At 45.7% G+C, this 26,520-nt stretch overlaps 1 protein-coding gene across 12 annotated transcripts in view; it reads right to left on the reverse strand.

Moving 5' to 3' along the window:
* The window catches only part of LOC132392501 (calcium/calmodulin-dependent protein kinase type II subunit beta), a 316,023-nt gene that overhangs the window by 175,487 nt on the left and 114,016 nt on the right, over positions 1-26,520 (reverse strand). The window lies entirely within an intron of this gene.

The raw sequence follows: 26,520 nt of genomic DNA on the forward strand, positions 1-26,520 counted from the left end.
GCTGCTGACTGTGTGGAGTTTGCAGGCTCACCCTGTGAGGACGTAGGTTAATTGGCAGCTGTAAATTGACTCTAGACTGTATGTGAGTGGTGAAAACTGGACTGGTGTAAATAGGTTAGTGCAGACTCACAGAACATTGAACAAGAACAAGCCCTTCGTCCTACAATGCTGTGGACTAATTCATTCTTCCCTCTATCCTGTATCTCTCTATTCTCTGCATGTTCACATGCCTGTTGTATCTGCCTCCACTACCACCACTGGCAGTGCATTCCAGGCACTCAGCACTTTGCGTATAAATCCAAAACCTGCCCTGCACATCTCCTTTCATCCTTCCTCCTCTCACTTTGAATGTGACTCTCTAGTATTAGACATTTTGATCCTGGGATAAAGGTATTGGCTGCCTACTCTACCTAATGCCTCACATGATCTTATAAACCCCCGTCATGTCTCCCTTCAGGCTCTGCCACTCCCGAGAAAACAACCCAAGTTTGTCCAGCACACACAAGATGCTGGAGGAACTCAGCAGGCCGGGTAGCATCTGTGGAAAAGAGTAACAGTTGATGTTTCGGACCAAGATCCTTCATCAGGTTTGCTGTTGTTGACTTTTTTCTTCTATTCCATAGATGTTGCCTAGTCTGCTGAGTTCCTCCAGCATTTTGTGTGTGTTGCTTTGGATTTCCAGCATCCGCAGATTTCCTCGTGTTTGTCAAGTTTGTCCAAACTCTCCTCAGACCATGTCATCGAAACTAGCCCTGCTAAAACGCCGTGGCCCGAAACATCGACTGTTTACTCTTTTCCACAGATGCTGCCTGACCTGTTGAGTTCCTCCAATATTCTGTGTGTCTCTCTCTGGATTTCCAGCAACTGCAGCATCTCTTGTATTTTCCTTCCTGGTAAACCTCTTTTGCATCCTCTCCATAGCCTCTACACCTTCCCTATAATAGGGTGACTAGAATTAAATGCAGTACCGGAGAAGCAGTTTGATAAAGCTGAAATACTTGTGAGGCTGAGTGAGCCAGGAGGCTGTTGCTGTGGTTTAAACTCGGCAGCTCTTTTTGATTTAAGGACAGATAATAATCTAAAAAAAATAAGCCCAAAGCTACTACACAAAAGAAGTACACACACATCCCACACAGCCCGGGGAGCAACTAATTATTATATTTAGAATTTAGCGTCATTAAGTTATTTAATAAGGTGCTGCATCAATGCTTATTTTGGAAAGTAAAAATCACTTGGAGTGGGAGGTAGCACACTGGTGCGGATTGGTGATGGACTGCAGGAAGATGAAAGGGAGCTTCTTCACTCAGAGGACGGTGAGGGTGTGGAACGAGCTGCCAGCAGAAGCAGTGTATGTGGGCTCGGTTACAACATCCAAGAGAAATCTGGATAGGTACATGACCTGGGTGCAGGTCAATGGGACCAGCAGAGACTAGACAGACCAAAGGGTCTGGTTTGGTGCTGCAGTGTTCTACGACTCTATGACACAGGGCTCTATGACATAGGGCTTGTTTTAGTCAACAATGTGTAGGAGCGGAGGATTACGGCACATAGTGCTGGGACCTATAAATAATGTGGATGAAGGTGCTGATGGTATGGTGCTAACTCTGTTGCTGACATATTGATTGGTAGGTCCCCAACCTTTTTTATGTCATGGACCAATACCATTTAGCAAGGGATCTGTGGGCCCCAGGTTGGGAACCCCTGATAGAAGGTAAAGGAGTCACAAGTTGCAAGAGACGCTGATGAGACCAACTTTTGAGTACTGTGTGCAGTTCTGGTCACCTACCGACAGGAAAGATATCCCTAAGACTGAAAGAGTGCAGAGAAAATTTAGAAGGATGTTGCCGGGTCTTGAGGACCTAAGTTTCAGGGAAAGGTTGAATAGGCTTGGACTTTATACCCTGCAGCATAGGAGAATGAGGGGAGATTTGATAGAGGTGTAGATAAGTGGTGAGCGTATGAAATGAACTTTGAGAAGAAGTAGTGGATGTGGGTTTGATTTCAACATGGACAGCAGGGCTGCGGTCGATAGGACTACACATGAATAAGAGTTCAGCATGGACGAGGTGGGCTGAAGGGCCTGTTTCTGTGCTGCAGTACTCTTTAACTATAAGGGCACCTCAACGGGTAGGTTGGTTAAGGTCTCACCAATCAAGTAAAGCATTGTGAAATACTAACAATGGCAAAAAAAAAAATTATTAAGCAAAAGTGAGAGAGTGCAGAGCTCTGAGATGTGGATGTGGGGGGAAGAGAGTCAGAAGCTGTGGGTGGGAGTCAGGAATAAGGCAGGGTCTGACTGTCCCACTGCGAAAGGACCATGGGCAGGAACAGCCATTAGATGGCGTCACAAATGCTAGCCACACTTACTAGGGAACTGAGCACAAACACAAGCTGGAGTACAGTCACCTGACTCCTTACCCGAGGAAGTTAGCAGAAGTTGACGGCAGCTTGTTGTTTAACATCTGGAACGGCTGGGTCGTCTTATCAGGAGGGGCTGCACTGGCTAAGGTCAAGTTTACAGGAGGTCAGAGGGCTCTTGACCAAAGCAGTCACAACCTCAAGGTGAATGTAGAGAGAATGTCCCTTGTTAGCAGGCTTCTTCTGGTACTTTTATAGTTTCTCTCTAGAAAGTAGTTACAGAGCAAAGGCCATTCGGCCCACTGATTCCATGCTGACCATGAAACACCCACGTTCCCCCCCACCCCCACCACATACATTACATCGCCAGATTCTATTCACTGTCAAATCATTAACCTGCAGCTAGGTTGTGCGTGGAAAGCGCACAGAGCCCATGGAATCCTCACACAGTCACAGAGAGAATGTGCAAACTCCGCATGGACAGTACCAAAGGTCAGGATCTAACTGCTCTGCATTCAAAGTGATAAAGCCTTGTTTCTAAACATTGCACCCCCCCCCCCCAGACTGAGATTCTCCTTCAAGAAGAAACATCCCTCTCACAGCTGCCTTGGGTCAGGGGAGGAAGAAAGCCTCGAGGAAGGAAGAGTGCATGTGAGGGAACACGTGCGAGAGCGCACGAGAATGGGAGAGTTTCATGTTAACCTTTTATACACCGTAACAGAGACAAACAACACCAGGGTTTCCCAGAGGACTCAGGTCAGGCTGGGCAGCGACACACAAACAGCGCAAACACACCTCAGCACAGCCACTGTTGTCTGGGAGCTTAAGATGGAGAACGGGCTGGGAAATGAATCAGAAAAGCAAAAACAGTATTCCTCCACAGAAACAGTGGTACAACATTATTTTTAATCCCCACAGGCATTGTAACATTCTGCCAGGGAACCAAGGTTCAGTGTGTTCTGATGACAACTGCTAGCTGAAGCTGTCACAAGGAGATGCCATGTTGCATTAATCCTGTTTATTTGACTTGTTCTGCACTATATTTTTGGAGAACTGGCTTGCCTGTAGAAGACAGAGGGTGGTGACCAAAGGGATTTATTCTAGCCGCTCTGTGATTAGCAGTGACCTGCAGGGATCTGTACTAGGATCTCTGTTGTTTGTGATGTATATAAAAGACTGGATGAAAATGTGGATAGGTGAGTTAGTAAGTTTGCAGAGGATACGAAGATTGATGGTGGTGTAGATGGCGTAGAAGACTAGCGAAGTATATAGATCGGTTGTAGATGCGGGTGGAGAAATGGCAGATGCCGTTTAATCTGGCCCAATGTGAAGTACTGCACAGTGATAGGTCAAATGTATGGCAAGATCCTTAACAGTACTGATGAGCTAGGGATCTTATGGTCCAAGTACATAACTCCCTGAAACTACTACACAGGTTGATTAAAAAGGCATATGGCATGCTCGCCTTTGTTAGCTGAGGCACAGAGTTCAAAGATCATGTAATTATGTTGCAGCCTTATAAAACGCTAGTTAGGATGCTTCTGGAGTATTGCTTACAGCTCTGCTCACTAAGAAGGGTGTTGAAGATTTGGAGAGGGTGCAGAAGAGCTCTACAAGGATACTGCCTGGTCTAGAGGGCATCTGCTATCCTGAGAGGCTGGAGAAACTTGGGTTGCCTGCTCTGGGGCAGCAGAGGCTGAGGGAAGATCTGATGGAGATTTGCAAGATTATGAGAGGCATAGATTGGGTAGACAGATAGCATCGTTTTCCCAGGTCTAAATTGTCTAATTTCAGCGGGTATGCTTAATTTCAAAGCTGATGTGAGGGGCAAGTTTTTATTTTACACAGAATGGTAGGTGCCTGGAATGCACTGCCTGAGGTGGCGACGGAGGCAGATACATTAGAGACTTCGAATAGAGCTGACTGCAAATGGAAATAAAACCAGAAGCAATCCAGGAGTCATCAACTGAATATCATCAGAGTAACATCAGGCAGCACTAGGAGTGGCTGCAGCATTGGGCCCTCATATTCCAGGGGTCTAGAACTCTTCTCTGCGGCAACTGACCATTCAGTGCGATACCACTGGCGTCAACAGTTACATTTAAGGCCCATGTTGGACGTAAACCATGTATACCCTCCTGCTGAAGGCTCAAATATCTCTGGAAAACCACAGAGTGACCAGGCTAATAATTATTATTATTATCATTAATAATAATTATTGGCCAGGCTAATAATTTACACCCTGGCTCTTAGAACAGATAGCATACAGATCAGTTTTAGATATGGGCAGGGAGACAGCAAATGGAGTTTAATACAAGCAAGTGTGATGTGTTGCACTTTAGGTCATCATATATTAAACCAAAGTATACGTTAATGGCAGGGTCCTTAAGAGCATTAACAACAGAAGGATCTTGGGGTCCAAGTCTACAGATCCTTGAAAGTGGCAACTCAAGTAGATAGGGTGGTCAAGAAGCTGAACAACGTGCAAGTGGACTTTTTTTTTCTTAGATAAGAGTGTTCGTATCTCAGTGGAGGAATGTTTGCACGCAAGGAGAGTCCGACACCTCTTAGGAAAGCTTTGAAAATGCAGCCCTCAAAACACTTTGGGTAGGAGAACCGTTGCCCCATGGCCACGACCAACTTCCCTTCATGAGGCACAAAACTCCACAGGATGTTTAAGGCGAATGGGAAATCCATCTCAACACTAGCACCTCCAAATTCCAAACTGAACGACCGCTTCTCACGTCCCAAGGCTGGAACCAAACTGGGGCAACAGTAAACAAAGTTGAAAAAAGTGCCAAGTACGAGCAAAGCTCAGGTGTTCAAATTAAATGTATTATCAAAGTACGCATATACTACCGATATTCGTTTTCTTGCAGGTGTAACGCGCTGGTAAAGGTTTCATTGCTAACGTAATGGTCCTTCTGTAGAAGCAGTGTTTGGGTTGTGACTAGAGATGACGGGTGCTTTGGAATGTGAGCCGTCCAATGAGGGGAGCGGGCACTTGTTTGCCTGACACCGCTGTGAGCTGGGATCTTTGTTCGACAGGAGTTCGAGAGAGAAGACTCTGGTTAGAACTGATCGTAGGATTCAACCTGGTGGGGGACCGTGATTCAATGGAGCAAGGTGCCGGGGTTCACTGAGGCTCAGTGAATATGACTTTTGGAAGAGATGAGCTCCAACTTGAGCACATTTGACTGTTTAATTATAATGGGCCCCTTTTGCTTTTTTTTCTTTACTAACCCTTTAGCTAAGTTAACATTCATAAATATAATTCTTTTAATTGCATGCAGTTTCCTGCCTTATTTCATAGCACCGAGTGGTAACAGGGTGGCAAATTACACAGCATCCACACAAACCAGGGTTCGGGGCGGGGGGAGCCATCACAACCTCACAAATTTGGCGAGACCGGAGTGGGCATTCCCCAGACTTATGCAGCCAAGGAAGCCGGGGTTTCACAGGCATCTACAGTAGAACAAAGTACAAAAGAAATCAGTATAAAATTATGAAGACTGACAAACCATGTAAAAACAAAACAGATAAATAGATGGATAAATAATACTAACAGCACAAGTTGTAGAGTCCTCAAAAGTGAACCCATAGGTGGTTCAGTGTTAAAGTGGGTGAAGTTATATGCTGGTTCAAGAGTCTGATGATTGTAGGGCAATAACTGTTTGGAAAGCTGGTGGTGTGGGGCCCAAGCTCCTGTATCTCCTCCCCAATTGCAGCAGCGAGAAAAGAACATAGCCTGGATGGTGGGGGTCCTTGATGATGCAAAGGGCATCCAAGTCAACCCAAGAAAGGATTTGTTCCATCTGATTTTACAATCACTGGTACTGTAAAACTGTGTTTGCTAGGTGAGATATTTAATTACATAATAAAATCTATGGTGCCACATTCTTCTTGACTTGCGCACTGATTAGCTGGCTTAACAGCGGTCACTCAAAACAAGAGTTCACAACTCCACAGCACAGAACTATACCAGATGTACCTGGACGCAATCAACAATTGAGGTCCAGACACCAGCCTGAGGTCACAGCGGCCCATGTTCCCAAAGGAGCCATCAGATGTTAAACCACGTCCATCTCTCAGCTAGACTCGCTTGGAAGAAGAAGAGAGTTTGTCCATTTCTCCAGTTAGCCTGTCCAAAATCAACTCCCGACTGGCTTCAGTATACAACCTGCAATCAACTAGCTCTGAAGTTGAGTCACTGCTGTTGCACCAAGAATGCAGCAGCCAGTCAGCTCTCACACGATCAATCATTGTAGACCCAGCCAGTTCCACCACGGGCACAACTGGCTCACCAATGCAAGCCACCTTCAAAAAGCGGTACATCATTAAGGACCCTCACCACCCCGGCCGAGCTCTCTTCTCATGACTACCATGAGAATTGTAGGTTTTTTTAATGACATCAGTTCAGGCTTGAGATTAATGACCTGACGATGGCCCATATCAGGAATCACGAAACTTGTAGTTTTGAGGCAGCACTACCATACAAGGCATAAAAAAATTACAGCAGGTTACAATAAAAAGTGTGAAAGAAAAATAGCAAGGTAGTATTCTTGGACCAGTCAGAAATCTGATGGTGGAGGGGGAAGCTGTTCTTAAATCGTTGAGAGCGGGTCCGCAGGCTCCTAGGCCTCCTCGCTGACGGTAGCTAAGAGAAGGGGGCATGTCCAGGATAGTGAGGGTTATTAATAATGGAAGACACATTCTTGGCCCACCGCCTTTTGAAGATGCGCTCGATGGTGGGGAAGCTTGTGCCAGTGATGGAACTGACCGAGTCTACAATCCTTCGATCCTGCACGTTAGAGCCTCCACCAGATGGTGATGTATCCAGTCTGACTGCTCTCCAGCAAACATTGGTAGAAATTCGCTGGAGCACACCAAACTCCACTCACCCCTGACTCACCAGAGCCATCCATCAGGCCTTGCCTAGTCCTCCTCAGGAGTCTGTGCAGAATAGAATACTTACCACATTACCGTGCGTGCCCGTACCCCAGATCAACTCCCACACTTGCCAGCGTTTTTGCTTTTCCCACTTTCCAAAGGCCTCCATAACAAGTTGGATGTGGAAAAAAAATTGTAGGCCTCAGGTTAGGATTTGAGAGTGGTTGTGGTCGGGTTAAGTTGGGCTGGTATTGGGGCAGCCATTCTCAAATCACACTCGGGACCACCACCCTTGATTAGTTCCAGGGACAGTTGAGTGCATGCTAACAGTGGTCATGTTCATTTGCCTCTAGGGGTCGAGGTATGTCCAGACTGACCTGGTCAGACTTGGTCGGGTTCAAGAACAGTCGGACCTGGGCTATCCTGGTTTGGCTCTGTTGGGTCCAATGCATGGTTGGCTGTAGCGTAGCCTGGCTAGACTCAGCTGTGTTCAGGCTAACCTAGTAGGACTCACTCGGGTCCGGACGTGATCAACTCCGGGCTGGGCTCGGATCGGATCGGGCTCAGGCTTTGCCTGACCTCTCCACCCACTTTCCCCAAGCTCTGAACTGGCTCAAAAGTTGCTGAGCTGCATCCTCTCAAGAGGTGCTGATGGAGTGGCTCTGTCAGTGACCAGCACAAAGAGTCCCGGGACACTGAGAGACGTGCTCAAATCCACTTGAATTTTACTTCAATGCAGACGTTGTTAAAAAAAAGTTAGTCTCAGTAACAGTGAAAATAAAACTTCTCCGTGTAGAACCAGGCAATCTCCCCTATTGTCACTGCACCCGACCATCAGATGAACTCCAAGGACTGCAATGTTTTATTGACCACCTAGAAAAGGTGCTATGCCAATGCACAGCTGCTTTTGTTGTACCATGAGACAAGATGCTTGCCATTGGCTCCCTGACAGGACGGGTTTGACCCACTCCTACCTGGCAAGATGAGCTCCCACGATCACTTCCTTTTGGAGCCAAGCACTATGGCAATGTTAATTGTAGAAAATTGCACCAATCTCCCTGTCACTCTTCAGTTAGACTTTGGAAGGAATGAACTGTTATTTTGACAACCTTTCCTGAACAAAATATTACCGGCTGGCTTTTAAATCCCCGTAATAACAGCACAGGTAAGTACACATAATAAAAGGAAAGGAATATTAATAATTAAATTTCCTCACCCTATTCATTTCGTTCTTAGACAATCCAATTTTGATTGTCTAGGCATTTGAAGCCATCAGATACGTCTGGCATGTTATTAATCAAATCTCAGAATGAAATTAGTGGCAGATTCTGTAAGGACACATCTCGTGGATCTTTTGTTTTGTTCCTCCGAGATCTGTGTGGGCGAAGGGCTGTCAGGAGTGCAGCAATATAAGTGGTGAGCGTGAGCTATTTAAATACTGTCTCCTCAGTATTATTATGTGTTCCAAACATCAGGAACCTTTTACACCTATAATGAGCAACTTCACAAATATAACCACTAGATTTCCAACGCCCTCTACCCACAGGACATGCAGTTCTGCCTACAGGAAATATGGATTAAATGGAAGTGTTTAATAGTGACCCTGATGTGCTTTGCCCATCCTTTCATTCTGCCTCATTCCCGCCTTGTCTTCGACACTTGGTTCCCTGGACAGGGAGCACAGTGGCAGTGCGGGAGGTGCAGGGAAGGAGGAGGCAGATGGACCTTCTACACCCACATCATTAATATTCACTCAGTAGCCAACTTATTAGGCATTCCCTGTACCTAATCTGCTGGTTAGATTGCCTGGACATAACAGGATCAAAAAGGCAGCGGTGGTACTTGACATCCCAGCTCTGACAGGAAGAACAGCAAGTTCTGATACAACAAATGCCAGTATGAGTAGGGGGAAAGAAAGAAACTTGACAAGTAATCACATTACAGACTCTCCTCTGCTTTTAACCAAACTCCAATTACAATCACAGGGTCAGTACTGAAGCAGGCCATTCAGACCGGCACTTTCGTGCTGACCTTTTCGCCCATCTACACAATCTATTTTGCTCGTACCGGTTCTACATCCCTTTATGTGCTGCTTATTTAAACATCACTCCAAATGCCTCTTAAACGTATTGAGAGCATCTGGATTTGCAATTAGTGGAATCCTTCTGAAGAGAAGGTGAGTGACAATGGGAGAAGCAATCCCGCTGTCCAGTAATCGGCAGTGCTGAGAGTGTGGCACCTCAGCACCGGAGTCCGACATCTCTGGAGACCTGATAGAGCCTGCATCTTCTTATATATTTGATAGGTTTCATAAAGATGCCCCCCCCCCATTCTTCTAAACCCCAGTGAGGATAGGCAGAACCATCAAACAGTCCGTATGTTAATCTTTTCAATCCCAGGATCATTCTCGCAGACCTCCACTGGGTCCTTTCCGATGCGATCACATCCTTTCTTAGATGTGGGGCCCAAAACCGGTTACCTGCTAAATACAGAAAGGCCTGGGCAGAGTGGACATGACAACGCATTTCCAGTAGTGGGGGAGCTTAGGACCAGAGGCACAGCCTTGCTATAGGAGGATGTCCCTTTAGAACAGAGATGAGGATTATCACAAATCGGTGGAATTCATGGCCACAGAGGATTGTGGAGTTCGAGTCACTGGGTTTATTTAAAACGGAGGTTGATAGGTTCTTGATTAGTAGGGTGTAAAAGGTTACGGGGGAAGGGAGGATAAAGGGGGTGAGAGGAAAATAAAATATGCATGATCAAATGTCAGAGCTGACTCAATGGGCCGAATGGGCCAAACATTCCCCCATGTCTATGGTCATTCCCCATTTGACTTCCCAAAGTGTCCAAGCACATTTTTGGATAATATTGCAGCTGCCACATTTCAGCCAACTTTCTATCTGATCTATATCTGCCTTGTACCAACTTCTTCAGCATCCACACCACCACCAACTTGCATGTCAACTGTAAACTTGATTGTACCTTCTACACCCACATCATTAATATTCACTCAGTAGCCAACTTATTAGGCATTCCCTGTACCTAATAAAGTCGGAGGGAGAGAGGGGAGAGGGAGGTCTTCTGCTGCTGTAGTCCATCCAATTCAATTTTTGACACATCGTGTGTTCAGAGACACCCTTCTGCGTGTTTATTTGAGTTACTGTGTGACCTTCCTCATTAATAAGGCATCTTTGCCGCTCACTAGATGAATTTTTTTTTGTTTCTCACACCATTCTCTGTAAACTTGAGAGACAGTTGTGCGTGAAAAATCCCAGGAGATCAGCAGTATCTACCTCTACCTTTGGCACCAACAATCATTCCACGGACAAAGCCACTTATGTCACATTTCTTCCCCATTCTGATGTTTAGTCTGAACAGCAACTGAACCTCTTGACCATGTCTGCATGCCTTTATGCATTGAGTTGCTGCCACATGATTGGAATTCTCTATCCAAGAGATTCGGAAGAGAGATCCAACAGTTTTAGACCTAACGTGGGTAAGTGGAGTTGAGGTAGAGATCTTGTTGAAAGATGCAAGGGGTGAATGGCCTGCTCCTTCTCTCAATTTGTTTCTTTTAATGATTGCACGAGAGCTCATTAATTAGCTAAAGCAAAGGAGCTCAGAATAGGAGGGGAGTAGCAAGTGGGTTGGGAGGTAGGACAGAGAGATGGGAGGCAACGGGACCGGATGTGACACACAGAGCTCTCCAGAGATTGACGCCTAGGACCCAGTCTCATGCCTTGAGGTCAGGGAGAGGTATGGCCTGATTTGGAAAGGGGAGGACGTGATACACATACTTTATCATTCAGATGAACCTGAAGGCACAAAGGATTAAGTGAATGTGAAAGACATTGACTTGAGTTCAGAGCAGGAGGTCCTAACCATCTCTGTGCCGTGCAGCAATGCCACTAAGGGGTCAGTGGACTCCAGTTTGGGAATTCCTGATTTAGAGGAATAAGAGAGTTCATATGGTGTACCAAAGGAGTCAAAATAAGAGCATTTTCTCAGCAGTGGGAGTCCACAAGCTGTGTAGGAGCAAATGATTGAGGGTCGACTGGCGCACGTCACCGGAAATAGTCAGGTACGCAGCTAATTACCCAGGTGGTTACATGGCATGTTGGCCCTGCCTCAAAGCAGTGAAATAAAAACGTGCTAAGCTAGTCAGAGCCTTGATCAGGCTCCATCTCAAGCGCTCATGGCTCAAACAGCACATCTCAGATCAGATGTACTCCAGGGAGCACATCACCTACTCAGCAGAACTTGGCAATGTTTAAAACTGCAAGGACTGCACATAGTTACAGTGAGACTGCCAAGCAGAGTGGAGATGAGAGGTAACCACACCCCCACACCCCCCCTCCCCCGTCAAACTGCTGGAGCTGCAAACAATGCACTGGAAGAACTCAGCAGGTCTCACCGCATCTGCAGTGGAGAAGAAAACTGTCCATGTTTTGGGTCGGAATCATGCGCCCCTTTCAATTCATCTTTGTGACCATGTTGCCTTAAGTGACAGATTACATTATGCGTGCAACTGACACGCAGCGATCCTCCATTCGCAGGATCTTCTGAAGAATTCATCCCACTCTAGTTGGGAGAAGATAACTGCAATTTTTGCTTCCTCTACTGTGTAAATTAACTGCTGTGGTACAACTGACTGCTTGCTGCATATCGTATTTCTCTGCCCCACCTCAAAACTTTTGCCTGTTGCCTTGTGTCAGTAAATAGCCTGAACGTTGATGGCATAGCCTGAAGAGCATGCCAACGCCTCCACTTCCTCATTCGGCTAAGGGAGCCTGGCATGGACCCAACGACTATCACCAATTTTACAGTAAGCATCTGATCCGGATGCTTCACAGCTTGGTACAGCAATTGCTCTGCCCGAGACCACATGAAACACAGCCCAGACCATTATGCAAGCCAGCCGCCCCTTCACTGACTCCGTCCACGCTTCTCGCTGCCTCGGGGAAGCAGCCAACCAAATCAAAACCTCCTCCCACCTCGGGTATAAACTCATAATGCCAGACACAAAGGCAGTGTGCATCAAAAAGACATTTTTAAAAGCAAGTCTCTTACACTAAAGATGAACTCCTGTCCTCCCTATCTGGCACATCATGGCCTTTGTGCTTTCTTTGTCTACCTGCACTGCATATTCTCTGAAACTGCAACACTACTGCACCCATGGGCCACTTCCTTAGGTACCCCTGTACACCCGCTCATTAAAGCAAATATCTAATCTGCTTGTCGCGTGGCAGCAACGTATAAAAGCATGCAGACACCATCAAGAGATTCAGCTGTTGTTCATTACGTTGGGGAAGAAATGTAATCCAAGTGACTTGGACCACGGAATGACTGTTGGTGCCAGACAGGGTGGTTTGAGTATCTCAGAAACTGCCGATCACCTGGGATTTTCACGCACAACTTCACTTGAGAACAGTGTGAAAAACAACAAACATCCAGAGAGTGGTAGTTTGTGGGCAAAAACGCTTTGTGGTCAGCTGAAAATGGTTCAAGCTGACAAGGAGGTGACGGTAATTCAAACGGCCACATGTTACAACGGGACGTGCAGAAGGACAGCTCTGAATGTCAAGTGGATGGGCCACAGCAGCAGAAGACCGCAGAGATACACACAGTGGCTGGTTCGTCAGATACAGGAGGTACCTTATAAAGTGGCCAATGAGTGCATTTCCCTTCTGCTGCTACGATGTATTTCATGGCACAACTTGTCTGGATGGCAAGCAGAGGTTCTCTCTGTACATGTGACAATAAGCCACTATTGGAAGTGATTTGATAGAACACACACACAGAACCAACTTCCACTGTGGGGGAATCCAGGAGAGAAAAGATGAGATCAGAGCTGGCAGACCAGGAGCATTCCTTCCCAAGTGGGCCCAGAGGTAAACTAAATAAACATGTGTATCTGTAGAGAGGGTACTTAAAGTTAATCAGTGTAGGCATACACCTCCTCAGGACAGTACCAAAGACAAACGTGCCAACTTACTTCCCTCTCCACAGAACTCAACACACTTACTTCAAACGATCTGAGAGCATGAATTAAATAACAGCAACACGTTAAGGTGTCTGCCCTCTCCTTGCGGGTTATAACTTAGCGCTATCCTGCAAACACATTCAGAACTCTTCCGAAGGGCACTCCCTGTCCACACGGGAAACAGGACGTGCTCCCACATGTCCCCTCTCCCAGCAAGAGTTGAAAGAAAATTAGTTTAGTGAAAGAAAGTATATGGTACACTCAGTGATCTTTTTTAATCTGTACAGGGGTAGAACCTGGTCTTGTCTTTATTTATTAACATAGAGCGAAAAACAGGCCCTTCGAGCCTCGCTGCCCAGCAATCCTCAAATTTAATCCTAGCCTAATCGCAGGAGAATTTACAATGACCAAATAACTTACTAAGCCGTACATCTCTGGATTGTGGGAGGAAACTGGAGAATATACAAACTCCTTACAAACATAGATCGCCTGTACGGTAAAGCTTTGTGCTAGCTTGCTGATGTTGCTGATTCACTTCAAGGTGCAAAGTGTCGTGCATTCAGGGACGTTCTTCTGCACACCCCTGCTGCAACGTGTGGTTACTTGAGATACCATCACCTTCCTGTCAGCTTGAACCAGTCTGGTCTTTCTCCTCTGACCCGTCTCATCAACAAGGAGTTTTCGCCGACAGAGCTGCCTGTCACTTGATTTTTTTTGTTTTTCCACACCATTCCCTGTAAGTTCTAGAGACTGCTTTGCATGAAACTCCTAGATTAGCAGCCACTTCTGACGGTTGATCTGAATAACAACTGAGCCTCCTGACCATGTCTGCATGCATTTAATGCATGGAGTTGGCTGATTAGATATTTGTATTAATGAGCAAGTGTACGGGTGTACCTAATAAAGTGGCTACTGAGAGTATATTCTAAATTGTATATTTTCTATGAGACTAAAGGAGGCCATTTGGCCCAACACTTATACCAACTCTCAGAGCATACCATAATTGCTAACAGCTGCTACTCCTCCCCCTACCCTCAACCTTCTCGTTCTGGCATCTGCTCTCTTTCTTTCCAGTCCATTTGAAGGGTCTCAGCCCAGAACATCAACTGTTTATTCCCTTCCACAGATGCTTCCTGACCTGCTGAAGTCCTACAGTATTTTGTTTGTGTTGCTAACATCTGCAGAATCTCTTGCAGGAACACCTTGATGTCCAAAACTTCCAGTGGATCATTCGATATTGTACCTCTCTCAAAGTCAGCTCGTAAAGCCTATGCCAGCAACTGGCTGAACGAGCGGCACTCTCACAGCGCATGAAATGCAGGAATCCAGCTCTCTTCTGTTCTAAAACTGCAGTTCTCCGATGTTAATCATTATAGAGCATTATGAGCAAGAAGCAGGAATGGAAAAAAAAATTCTCGAATGGGGAAGGAAATCATGTTTCCATGACAACAGGACTCATCTCTCCCAAGTCTCTCTTTCTCCCTCTGTGAAGTCGCTGGCTTCTTACTTATTTACTGCTTGTTACACTGTTGGCATTGAGGGCAGCAATGATGGTCCTCCATCTCTCTCTGTCCTTAGCCCTAAGTGAGATTCGGGGTCCTCATTTCCCCCTCTATGCTATAGCGCCAAGTTGTCTTTGGTCTTCCTCTGTCCTTCAGGGGTTCAATGAAGTACTGTCTTGATGATGGAGTTGGCCTCTCTTATCTTCATGTGCCCAATCCATCTCCAGCATTTCCTCAACTCAGCTGTGCCCATGTCCCCTTGATGACAATGAAGGAGTGGGGCCTGGTTGGAGATCTTTCAGAAAATATGGAAGAGCTTCCAAAAGTGTGAAATGACGACTGCCTGGCAAGGTCAATCTGTGTCACACGCCAGCATTCTGGCCAGTACAAGAGTGTGGACAGTTTTGTACAGCTTCACCTTGGTGTGAACGCCACACCATCATGATGCTGACCATCCTCCTTTCCTGACTATAAAACTGTTTCACCAGTTGCTGCTTTTAGTCTGCCAGACCCTGTTCATCTGCCTTCACTGATGCCCAGTATACGTAGGTTGTGACGGCACATTTCTGTAGTTAATTTGCGCTAGCTTGTCAGTGTTGCACATGGTTCATACATTCCAGGAACTAATTATGGTCTTGGTCCTGGCGGTGTTCAGAACATCCTTCACCCTGCCAACAGCTTCCTCTCGGTTTTCACCGAGACTCGAGCAAATCCCGGGTGGGGACTCAGTAAGATAAGTAATCCCGTTTTTCCAATGTTCGCTTTACGACAGCTCGCTGTTATGAAAGACCTACATTAGTACCTGTTTTTGCTAACCAAAGAGGACTTTCGCTTTCGCCTTATACGTGTGTTTACCCCAAGAAAAACTACCATGACTGTGAAGCCTTGTGCGGCAGTTGTGTGCGCATGCGTGTACCTGCTGATTTTTTTTTTCTCCAAATCAATTTTGGCAGCTCAGTCTTCCCGATTCTGATAAGCGAAACTACACCGTACATACAATATTTCTATTTTATATAGGCTGTATATTTCTCACATCATTCCTGCTTTTACTATATGTTCCTGTTATTTTTGGTTTTACGTGTTATTTGGTATGATTTAGGAGGTTATTTTTTGGGTCTGGGAACTCTCAAAAAAATTTCCCGTATAAATTAATGGTAATTGCTTCTTTGCTTTACACTTTTTCGGCTTACAAATAGTTTCACAGGAATGCTCTACCTTCGGATAGCGGGGGAAACCTGTACTGTTATACACAGATATAGAAGGATTCTCCATTGCTGTCTCAGTAACCTTTTTTTTTTGGAACAGTCAGGGTTGTTAGCCCTGAGCTGAACCCCCGAAACGTGGAGGACTGGCGGATCAATCTGCATCGGCCTCTATCCTACCAAGAGCCAAAGCACAAGGCCCTGATTACAGCCAACATCACTCTCTGCGTCGATGAGGCACGCAAGCCTCCAAACCCTATGATAAGGTTGTGGTCCTCTTGGTAGTCTGAGCTGCAGGCAGCTGCTAGAAAATCCAGTTATTTTTCATTTGTATGTTTATTACAGAAACATGGAACGCCCAAACTCCACGTTGCAATGCAGGCAGGGGTAAACCTGTCAGATTATAAACCTGCAGCCGATTCAGTGAAATAACTTCTGACTGTGACTCTGCTAATCCCATTTGCCATCCTGTAGCCTCTTCTGTGATCCATTCTCTCTCCCCCTGCACCATCACCCTTTGTGATATACCGTCTCCTGTCTCCAGTCCCAGTAAGAACCAGGAGAGGAGGCCATTTGGCCCCCTGTGTTATTCCCTGATCCAACGAGATCTTTCTTTCTGTGCAACTGTCCCACACTAAACCCACATCTCTCAATTCCCTCAGTATCCTCAAATCCATCAAACTGCTCAACACCTAAACCTTAGCCCATTAGGGAGAGAAATGCGAAGCCACATTGCCCTCTTCTCGTTTCTGAGACCGTGCAGCGTCTGATGGGAAACATCTGTACTGTCAAGCCCCGGAAGAATTCTGTACATTTCAATGAGATCGTCTGTAACTCGTGCGGACTCCAAACAGCCCAGTCTGCACTACAAACCGCTCCCAGCGCCCGTCCCAGGGACCTTTGCTCCACTCCCCTGATCACGTATATCCTTCCTGAGGAGAGAGGTGAGCCTGTAAATGATATTCCAGATGCTGTGTGTTTTACCAGGGCTCTGTACATTGCAGTTTCAAATCTGTGCTGAATTCCTCTTTCAAAGAAGACTAACAAACCACTCGCCCCCCTCGCTGCACATCCTCATTTAGTGACTCATGTGGACATCCAAGTCCACCTGTGCAGACAGAGTTTTCGTTCTTTCACCATTTGAAGAAACACTCTGCCTTATTCATATTTCTTCCTCTCTGCCAAGGTGGGTGACTCACATTTTTCGACACTATATTCCATTTGCCACGTTGTCAGCTGTTTGCTTAGTCCGCCTGCATTCTCCTGAAGGCCCTTTGCCTCCTCCTCATAATACCATCCAGCTTTGTATCACTACCCAGTCTGGATATATTACAACCAAGAGGAAATCTGCAGGAGCTGGAAATCCAAGCAACACGCACAAAATGCTGGAGGAACTCGGCAGGCCAGGCAGCATCTACTCGTTGACTGTACTTTTTTCCATAGATGCTGCTGATGAGTCCCTCCAACATTTTGTGTGTCTTGCTGGATATACTGCACCACACGAATATTCAGATTACAAGGAACTCGAGGTCCAGAGAGCTCTCGAGAAGCTGATGCCAAAGCCAGGATTGGATTATTCTTGATGTTACCGACTGGGCAAAACAAGATTTAGAGGTGGGCCAAGATCCTCCAGCTCTGTTCCTTACGTTCATCTGGATCATCGACACCCAACCCAAAATGAACCGGCTATTTCTGCTTTGTTCTCGGTCACTGGTCCAATCCTGAATGGACGCCATTGCGTGATTAGAGACACCTAGCACTGAAAAAGGCCTTTCGGCCCACCACATTCATGCCATCCATTCAAGTACTCATCTGTGCCAACGCTATTTACCAGCACCTGGTCTGCCCCCTCCGTTGCCTTGGCGACTCAAAAGTGCTCATCTAAATGCTGACAGAGTCTCTACCTCCACTATCCCCCCAGGCAGTGCATTCTAGGTTCGAAACACACTGAGTAAAAACATTCTTCCTTATTTCTCCATCAAATCTCTTGCCCCCAAACCATAAACCTTTGCTTACCGACAATTTTGCTATAAGAAGTACTCCTATCTACTTATGTCATACAATTCTGTCAAGCCATCCTTAGGCAACTCCTCTCCAGGGTAAACAACCCAGTTTCTCCTCCAGAAACACTTCAACCCAGCCAATATCCAGGAGAATCGTCTCTGCACCCCTATCACTGCAATTACGTCCTTATTTTCGTCAGTATGTTTTTCTGTGACATGAAAATGATTCCAGGTTTGAACAGCTTGTCGTATGAAGAGCACCTGGTGGTTCCAGGCCCATATTCACTGAAATTCAGAAGAACGAGGGGTGAACGCATTGAAACCTATTGAATAGTGAAAGGCCTCGATAGAGTGGATGTGGAGAGGATGTTTCCTATGGTGGGAGAGCTTACAACCAGAGGAAACTACTTCTGTAGTACTATTTGCCAAGAACAGTCGTGGTCATCAGACCATGATCACCCATATCATATGACACAGCACATAATGACGATGATTACTAACAGACCTGAGTTCAATGCCCAATCTGACTCCTATTCCATTCAACCACCCTCTGACCACAATGCATCCATTTCCAGACAGGAATCTAAACAGAAGTTGGCACAAGAGATAACGGACTCCAGTGCACAAATCCCCCATTGCAGGTTATTCCTTCCATTCAACCATCTGTGCTGCTTCTTCCAGGGAAGATTCCCCCGGTACTAAGCCCCAGTCCCCAAACACACTCTTCATTCAAGTAAGGAACATGGATGCTACTAGCAAAGCCAATATCTGCCAGCAACATCCCAAGAGAACGTGATGTTGACCCACCATCAGGAGCTACTGCGATCCTTTGGCAGGTGCCCCAATACAGCTATTCAGATAGGGAGCTTCAGGATTTGGACCCACTGACAAAAAAAAGGATCAGTGATATACAGTAGATTCCGTTTAATTGCGATACATCAGGACCAGCACATTTTGGCCCAATTAAACAGCTGTCCTAATTAGCCAAAGTAATAAAGAAATAAAAAAGACGAACTACTGATTAACTGAGACACAAATTATGTATTTAAATGAAATACAGAACAAGTTAGAACACTACTAATAGAACCACGGTACTATAAAACTGTATGTTAGTTCTTAATACCTATCAATGGATAACTAATCCAGTGTACACTGCCCTGTTCTTTTGATTGACTGTAAGTGAACAAAATTAGTGCAGACACCTAGTGAAGATAATGGATTGTCTTAATACAGTGCTTTCAACCTTTGTATCCCCCAAATCTTCATTTTCATTGTAACATTCAAGATGATTGTCGATACCTTCAAGTTCTTTGCCATTCCTAACTTGTTGAAGTAGTGAAATCATTTTTCACTCCCGGCCGTTTCTGGCATTTCCAAGCCTGAATGCTTGAAGCAAAACAGTTCTGAATCGTCTTACTGCTTATTTCTTGCCAACTATCAGTGACAAAAATCACTGCTATTTGAACACAAACACAAGCAACTGACGCTATTTAAAAACTGTTCACTCTAAGCACGGTGTTAAACGGCCGCATGTGACTAACACTAGTTAGAAACTGCTCGACAACAGCTTCCCATCTCAATTAAATGGCATGGTATCCCAAAGATTCAAAGTACGTTTATTATCGAAGTATGTGTGCAGTATACAACCCTGAGATTCATCTTCTCCACAGACAGCCCCGTAACATAGAAAAGCAAAGAAAGCTATGGAAATCCATTCAAAGAAAAAGATCAAACAGCCCCCCACGCGCAAAACAAAACCAAATAGCACAAACGGAAACAAAAAAACGAGTGAAGAACATAGAATTGAAAGAGTCCTGGCATGCTCAGGTTTGTTATCTGCAGGACATCCTGAATAAAATCATCAAAAACAGCAACAACAAAAAAAAGGAACGACCAGAGCCAGAAACACATCTTAACGTGAACTGCAGAGTCCAATCTACAACCTGCGTCGATTAAACCCAAAAAATCTGGTACCGTCCTTCAACAACGTCAAGGGAGAGAGACCATCGGCAAAGGGAAACCTGGCTAATTACTCTGATAGTTTTTGTTCTCCAAGAGTTGTCCCAAAATAAGTGGACACCGCGATTAGCCAATAGCCCAATTAACCGGAATGCATTCTACTTTCGGATAGGAAGCACAGAATTTGAAGAGTGGTGGTGATCTCCTGTCCTTGGGAGGTTGCGATGTAGAGTAGCCTAGACACCAAACAGAAAAAACTCAGCAGGCCATGGTACGAGGGGAAGGGGGCTGTGAATGTAAAATAGGATGGACCAGGTGTCTATGAAGCAGACTGCAATATTCTAGATGGCCTCAAGCTTCTTAAATGCTCTTATTGCTGCCCTCACTCAGAAATCAGAATCAGGGTTATTATCACCGACATACACTCAGTGGCCACGTTATTAGGATGGCATGGTAACACAGCAGTTAGCATAATGCCACTACAGCTTGGGCTGTCAGAGTTCAGAGTTCAGTTCCGACGTCTTCTGTAAGGAGTCTGCACATCCTTCCCGTGGAGTGCTTGGGTTTTGTTCCAGTGCTCCAGTTTCCTCCCACATTCCACAGACGTATCGGTTAGTAGGTTAATTGGTCATTGTAATTTGTCCCACAATTAGTTCGGGGTTAAATTGGGGTTGCCTATTCCGTGCAGTATCTCTAAATAAAATTAGGTGCACCAAATATCTAATCAGATTCATGAGGCAGCAACTCAATGCACAAAAGCATGTAGACATGGTCATGAGGTTCAGTTGATGTTCAGACCAAACATCAGAATGGCAAAGAAATGTGACCTCAGTGACTTTGACTATGGAACGATTGTTGGTGCCAGATGGGGTGGCTTGAGTATCTCAGAAACTGTTGATGTCCTGGGATTTTCATGTACAACAGTCTCTAGAGTTTACAGAAAATAGTGCAAAAAAAAACAACAAAAAAAAAACATCCAGCGAGTGGCAGTTCAGTGGGCGAAAATGCCTTGTTAATCAGAGAGGTCAGAGAGGAGAATGGCCAGACTGGTTCAAGCTGGCAGGAAGGCAACAGAAACTCAACTAACCATGTGTTACAACAGTGGTGGCACAGACAATCTTCATGCACAACTCCTTGAATGTTGAAGTGGATGGGTTACAGCAGAAGACCACCACACTGGGCTCCAAGGTGTGCCTAATAAAGTGGCCACTGACATGACATTTGTTGTGGCAGCAGTACTGTGAAGGATATCAAAAATTATTGTAACTTACAAACAAATAATTAAAAAGAAAAAGAAATGATGAAATAAATTTTAAAAAAATAAATGATAAGGAGAAATAGTGAGATGGTGTTCATGGACCTTTCTGGAATTTGATGGCGGCCGGGAAGAACGGTAAGTGTGCATCTTCAGACTCCTGTATCTCCACCCAGGTGGCAGTAATGAGAAAAAGGCATGTCCTCGATGGTGGGGGTCCTTAATTATGGATATCACCTTCTTGAAGCATCTCTATTTGAAGATGTCCTCAATGGTGGAGAGCATTGTGCCCCTGATGGGCCTGGCTGAGTCTCCAGCAGCCTCTCTTGATCCTGTGAACTGGCACCTCCAGACCATGCAACCTATCAGAATGCCTTCCACAGTACATCTGTAGAAACCTGCTAGCCTCTGGTAGCATACCAAAGCAACTCAAACTCCTAATGAGGCATGGCTATTGGCAGGCCTTCTTCGTAACCAGGCCCCAGAGCAGATCCTCTAAGATCTGACACCCAGGAATTAGAAGCTGCTCACACCTTCCATCACTGACCTCTCAACGAGGCCTTCTCCAAACTTCCCCTTCCTGAGACTAAGGGTACACGGGTTTAAAGGTGAGACACTCACCCCACAATATCTATCTACCACGAGATCGCTCAGTCTTGGGTAACTGGCAGTACACCCACTCACTCCGATCCTGAGGATCACCTCTGGACTGAACATCCACACAAATGCAGTGGCACAGTCACTGTGGCGTTGAGCCAAACAAAATCTACTCAATCCAAGCTTCGTCCTTAGACGTGCCCCCCTCCCATTAACCTGAACTCTATCGGCTCCGTCACCCTGCCCCACTCGGCCCGTCCTGCAGGGCAGGACTCTGAGTACAGATGTCGGGACGTTATTCTGCAGATGTACAAAGATCGCGTTCACTTTTGGTCACTTTGCTACAGGAGAGGAGCCAGTAAGCTGGAACGAGGTCGAGAAAGATTTACTGGGATGTTGGCGGAACTCAAAGGATCAGAGGTTGAGTAGGCTAGGACATTAATCAGTGGAGTGCAGAAGAATGAGGCATGATTTGATAGCACTGTGTAAAACTACGAGGGACATAGATAGGGTATTTTCCCAGAATAGAGAATCACGAACTAGAGGGCTTAGAGGGGAATGACTTAAATAAACCTGAAGGGCAATTTTTTCACCCAGATAGCGCAATCCATATATGAAATGAGCTGCCAGAGGAGATGGTTGAGGCAGGTACATAAACAACATTGAAAAGACACTTTTCAATGTAAGGATTGGAGGGATATAGGTCAAATGCAGGCAAAATAGGTCTAGTTTCAATGGGCAACTTGATCAGCATGAACCAGTTAGGCTGAAGGGCTTATTTCCCTGTTGCATTTCCAGGTTCAACCAGGAGTAGCACTCTATTAGTTCTGCCAAGCATCACACATACCGCCCACACACTAGCATGCAGAAACCTTTCCCCCTGGTCTCGGTGCCCAGTCCTTCAAGTGTTAGCTGTCAGTCTTCATCCTCCCATTGTTCAATAATTTGGTCTGACCAAAATCAAGGCACTCTCTGTTGGAAAGTGCTGAACAAACTCCACTGGTACCCAAGATGAGGAGACAGTCCAATCAGGAATAGACAAGACACTTTTGGCTTCAATCTGTCTTTGAACTTTGCCAAAGGTCTTTTGAAAACCAAATTCTGCCCACATCAAACGTCATCATAGCTATGATCGCATTCCGCTGCTTTCCCCAAGCAGTCAACTCACGCAGGCAGCTCCAAGTGTGGACTATAAAGCTACTCCTTTTAAACAAGGGTTCCTGACCTGACAGTCACAACAACTTTGAAGAACGAGCTGTAATGCAGAAGGACAAGTTAATAATGGCTGTATTTAGCCCAGCTCCTAAAGTTCACTATAATTTCATTACTGTCACTCAGTTCCCTGCACAAGCAGCGCAGAAGCTATCTATTCCCCTCATTATAATTCAAAACCATCTTGACTATTCTGCAAGATATGCTGACCAAGATATAAAGTTTGATTATTAACCTTCATCTCCCTGGGGTGTCTGAACTACATGCATCCTGTCCAATTAAACGGCTCTGCTCTCCAAGGGAATGCCAATCTCATCGCGATGCACTGCGTTAAGAAGCTGTTATCACAACTATCACTGCTGGTGGGTCCGATTCCTGCAACTGGTGAGACAGCACTCACAGAACTGTGGACAGTTTTAATTGCCCTGTTACAGGGAAGACATCATTAAGATGGAAGGAGTGCAAACAAGCCTTATGAAAATGCCGCCAGGACTCGAGGGTCCGAGTTAAAGGGAGAGGATGGGTAGGCTAGGAGCACAGAAGATTGAGGGGTGACCTTACAGAGGTGCACAGAATCATGAGGGACACTGATCAGATAAAGACTGTCTTTTTCCCAGGGAAGGGGAACTGAAAAATAGAAGGCAGAGGTTGAAGGTGAGAGGTGGAAGATTTAAAAGGGATCTGAAGAGCAATTTCTTCATGCAAAGGGTGATGGGTATATGGAACAAACTGTCAGAGGAAGTGGTTGAGGCAGATGGCAGGTGCAATAACAACATTTAAAATATATTTGAATAAGTCCATGGACAGGAGAGGGTTAAAGAGATGCGAGGCAAGCATGGGCAAATGGGACATGTTGGGCTGAAGAGCCTGTTTCGAACAGTGGCTTGTCCCAGATCACACCCAATTTACCAGCTCTCTGTTACTCACACTGCCCTTCCTCAGCCAAACATTCACTGCTCAGGATGTGTACACGTCACTGCCAAGACCAACATCCATTACCCTTTCCCTGACGGACCTCCACAAGTCAGCGGTGAGCTGCTGACTTTTCACTACTTATGACATCTGAGCCGACCATTTGGCCCATCGAGTCTTTGCCAGTTCCGTGAGTAATCCCGCTCGCTCACTTTGCTGCCTGGAACCAACCCTCCCCCCCGCCACCCTACATCCATCAACTGTCATTCTCCAACCACCTAGGGGAAACTCACACAATCTGCCACCCAGTGAAGTTCAGGAAAACATAAAGACTGCTCGGACACCAGCCAAGCTCAGGATTGAGTCTGGGTCATAAGAACTGTGAGGCAGCAACACCACCCACCGGCAGTGGGGAAGTTACCCCCAAACAGTGTTTTTGAGTAGGAATCCATAACCCTTCTGCAGAAAACCACCCTTCAGACTCTGTTGTGAAAGACAGTACAGCCTGTTGGTTTAGACTGTATAATTATTATTTTCTTTGCAGTCTAACAATTTATGCCTGCTAGTATTTTATATAACTATCCACATACACGTAACTGTCTAATAAATGTTTCCTAGAGGTCAGATTATGTATGTGCAATTGTTCAGTGTTCTCCCACCCCCCAGTGGTTACATCTGTATGATTCTGGAAGCTTCGCTTGGTTATCACATTATTACAGGGGCTATCTGATTGGTTAACTCTTATCTACATATTTGAAAGAAATGTTTCTTATCAATGCCATAAAAAGAGCTGAACACACAAATTCACCATCTTTATTTTCTTTGGTCTTCATTCTTTTTTAGTCTTTGCTTCATCTTTCCCTTCCCCTAATAGACTCCAGCTACTACCTGCTTCCAATTCTTTTTATTCTATTAGCACTTAAACTATCAGTACTATTAGCGAAGCTAGACACTTTAAGCCTCTTCATCGACTTCCGAAAGAAGCTTGGACCAAGAACGACCACTGATAAGAAACAATCCTCTGACTTGAAGCAGCTGGATTTCCGCCCTCCCTGATTCCCTGGAATTGAGGACTGATGTTCTGAGCATTGCAGGGAATGTCATGGGAAAAGAACAAGGGTTGTCCGAGCAAGCCTGCTGTCCACAGCTGTCCAAGAACAACACCACTCCGATTCTCCAGAATCAGGACCAGGAGGACTGGCCCATCACAGCCTGTGATCCATCTAGTTCACTTGTTACAACCCTTGCAGCTGTCTGGAGCTGTTCGCTGTTCACATAGTTTAATTTCCCTCAGGGTACAACAGTGTGAGGTTGACAGGAAGGCTAGCCAGAGTTCAAATCTGACCACACTGTTAAGGAAACTAAACTCATGGATTATATAAACCCAGAATTTTTTAAAGATCTGTTATTGGTGATGGCAACTACAGGACTGCCACAAAAATCCAGCTGGCTCACCAGTGGTGTTGACGGGAGTGAATCTGACCGAGATGCGATCTGCAGATCCAAGATGGTAGATTCTTAACTTCCTCCTCAATTCAGAGCCAACTGGGAATGAGGAGGAGATTCCTCGACAGTGATCGGCCCATCCAGGAATAACTATCGGAAGGGGGAAAGCACTGGGAATATTTATTCCAAACTGACCTTCCTGCCAAATAGAAGCAGAAGGGATTTCTACAGCACTTGACTTGAGGGAGTGAGCACTTATCCTGCCACTGGTGTCAGAGAACTACTGATGCCTATTGGTTTTTAAGCATTACACATATCACTGGTATTTCGTCATCTACTGATGATGGGTTACTGCAGACTGCAAGTGGAACCTGATACCTCCATTACTATTAATTACCAGTAAGAATTTCAGCAAGTTAATACTGGTTTTATCGGTGATTCCAAACACCTGTTCCTGACTTCCTACAGGTGTCTGCCTGTTTCAGGGAATTTCCCACTGATGTACCAAGAATTCTTACTGACAGGTGCCAGTACATGTAACAATTCTGTATGCTTCATACAGACAGTTACCGCTAATGGAACAGTAACAAGCAACTCCCATTGAATGGATCCAGTTTTGCTTCCCACTGATAGTTATTTCCAATCTCAGGTCTCTCACGACACAGCCATTCAGCCCGTCGAGTATGCTACCTCGCTAAACAATCCTAACAGTCTAATTCCACTCCCCTCTCATCTATTTCCCCGAAACCTATTCTCTCTCACATATCCATAATCTCTTTAGTTCTCCCACAATCCACCTACGCTAGGGACAACTTACGGTGTTCAATCGACTACCAAGCCTCAGGTCTCTGGGATATGGGAGAAAACTGGAACTTCTGGAGGAAACCCATACAGAGAACGAGTGTGGATGGCACCAGAGGCCGGGATTGAACCCGAGACTCAGGAGCTTAGAGGTAGTAGCACTAACTGCTGAGCTAACACGACCATGAAGAGAAAGCTTCAGCTCTAATCCCTCCCCCTGCCCTCTAGCGCATAAGGAGGCAGCCCTGCTGCTTCTTTAGTGCTCATCTGATTTATGATTCTGGGTCACCTGCTCGATGCTCAACCCAGCACGGATGGAAAGTGTGCGAGGAGCTGGCTGGTTTCGAACCAGGGATCACACACCAGGGAATCAAGTCAGGTGTGGGTGCCACTACAC

This window comes from Hypanus sabinus, chromosome 1 (assembly GCF_030144855.1).
Source record: "Hypanus sabinus isolate sHypSab1 chromosome 1, sHypSab1.hap1, whole genome shotgun sequence".
Lineage (NCBI taxonomy): Eukaryota > Metazoa > Chordata > Chondrichthyes > Myliobatiformes > Dasyatidae > Hypanus > Hypanus sabinus.